The sequence below is a fragment of the Mus caroli genome, unplaced genomic scaffold (assembly GCF_978045245.1).
Source record: "Mus caroli unplaced genomic scaffold, Mus_caroli_1 scaffold_19, whole genome shotgun sequence".
Lineage (NCBI taxonomy): Eukaryota > Metazoa > Chordata > Mammalia > Rodentia > Muridae > Mus > Mus caroli.
In genome coordinates, this window is record NW_028227274.1 from 36,382,565 (window position 1) to 36,384,642 (window position 2,078).

Sequence of the window (2,078 nt, forward strand, 5' to 3'; positions counted from 1 at the left end):
GCACAGTAAATACTTAATAAAGGTCATCAAATCACTGTCATTGTTTAAAATATTCTTCAAGGAGGTGTAATTTAAGTGTAATAAAATGCCCCCCATAAATTTTAACAAATCCTATGTTCATGGGACCATCATCACCATAGAGGTACTCGACACATCAACCAATAATCATTATCTTAAATGTTAGAACACTAGTGTCTTATTTCACACTCACCAAGAGAAGTCACTATGTGAAGCAGTATATGGTTTCGGGCCATAGAACAGTGAGTAAGTGTAAGCTACAGAAACTGTGGGGAGCCATAGGAAATGAAAGTATGGGAATAGAACATCAGGGGAACTGATCCGGAGGGGGTTGATGAAGGGTTCTGTGCACTGCACACTGCTGTGCCTGTCCAGTGTCAAGCCCCTCAATCTCCAATAACAGCACCTTGCTTAGCTTTGATGGGTGTGTGTGTGTGTGTGTGTTCCCCAGTGCTCCATGTGTTTGTAGGGGAATCTCTTCTACCCTTGGCTTCAATCTTGTCATGTCTGCTGCAACCTTAGGAAGAAAACTCTCTTGTGGCTAATTCTCTTTGTACTAAGGACAGATGAACCCAGGGCCTTAAAATATGTAAGACTCTACCATGGAGCTTAGGCACCCAAAACCTCCATCCTCCTTAAAAAGAGAGAGAGAGAGCGAGAGAGAGAGAGAGAGAGAGAGAGAGAGAGAGAGAGAGAGAGAGAGTTTCAGTAATTAAAGCTGTCCTTGAACTCTAGATCATCCTCCTTCAACCTACTGAGTAGCTGAGATTTTAGGCCTCCAGTTCTGTATCCTCCCTTCCGAGAGACCCTAGAGATCACAGTGGCTGGGAGAACTCAGTGGAAAGTGTTTGCTTAGGGTGATGGAGAGTCTTTGTTTTGTGCCCAGCATCAGCTCAATACCACCACCACCATGACCATGACCATCACCACCACCATCTGAAAGAAAGTAGGGGACTTCCATACCTGTGGGCAGTGGGGACTGTAGCAGTAAGTATAGCAGCTCAGGCCTGCTGGGACAGCCTGCAAAGCTGCAGGCTCTTGGACCATATGGCCAGGGATGGGAGTGGGGGGTGGGAGTGTGTGTGTGTGTGGGGGGCACACCTGCATGGGCTGCATGCAGCAGCTAGCAGAGGGCTAAATAGGACACAAAGTGGTGCAAAGGTTTACAACAGAGTTTGGAAAAGTTCATTGAAGGCGTTACACAGAGGGCTTGGAGCAGACAGAAGAGAAAACAGAGGCATAAAGGATCTCTTTTTATTGCTCACAAAAGATCCTGACTAATGTTAGAATCCAGAGAGCTGTTAGGTAGCCATTTAGATTGATTATCAAGTGGATAGAGGGGCCAAACCTGGACACTATGGTGAAATTTAATGTCTAGGAGTTTTAGCTGTTTGAGATTCTGGAAGTGACATCCCAAGAGCAAGTCAATCAAAATGAAGCGGATGGAATAGAGACCAAGCATCCCTGTGTCTTACGAGAGGCCAAGGAGAGGTCTCTGGGAGGCAGTGGGTGGTCACCCAGGCTCCATATCAAAGAGAGGGATCCCAGTGGGTCTGAGGCTTATTCAGAGGGGCAAAGGACTCTGGATTCCAACAGTGAGACCACCAAGAGTGACCAAACTAGATGGAATATGCACAACTAGCCAGTCTGTGGTGTCTACCCTAACATGTAGTGTAGGTCATGGTGGGGTGCAGTCTCCCCAATCCCACAGGACAGAACAGGGGCACCAGACACTTGAAGTTTGTCACTCGATAACCTGGGGGCTATATAGGTTACCCAGGTTGGGGGACTTACCAATCAGCAGCTGATGGATGAAGGATGGGCACCAGAAGAACTGGAATGTGTGAAAATGATCAGTGGGTCACTGGTCTATCTACTCACTGCATCAATGAAGGAGACTTCTGCTCAGCGGAGTCCCCTCCTGGACCCCACATTAGGCCAAGACTATACCCAAACACCTGTTTTAACAGAGCCATCCTTTATTAAGCTGGGAAGAAAAGTTAAAAGTGGCTGCTTTCTGACTCAGACAGAAAACCAGCAGCAAATGACCTTGCAGGTAT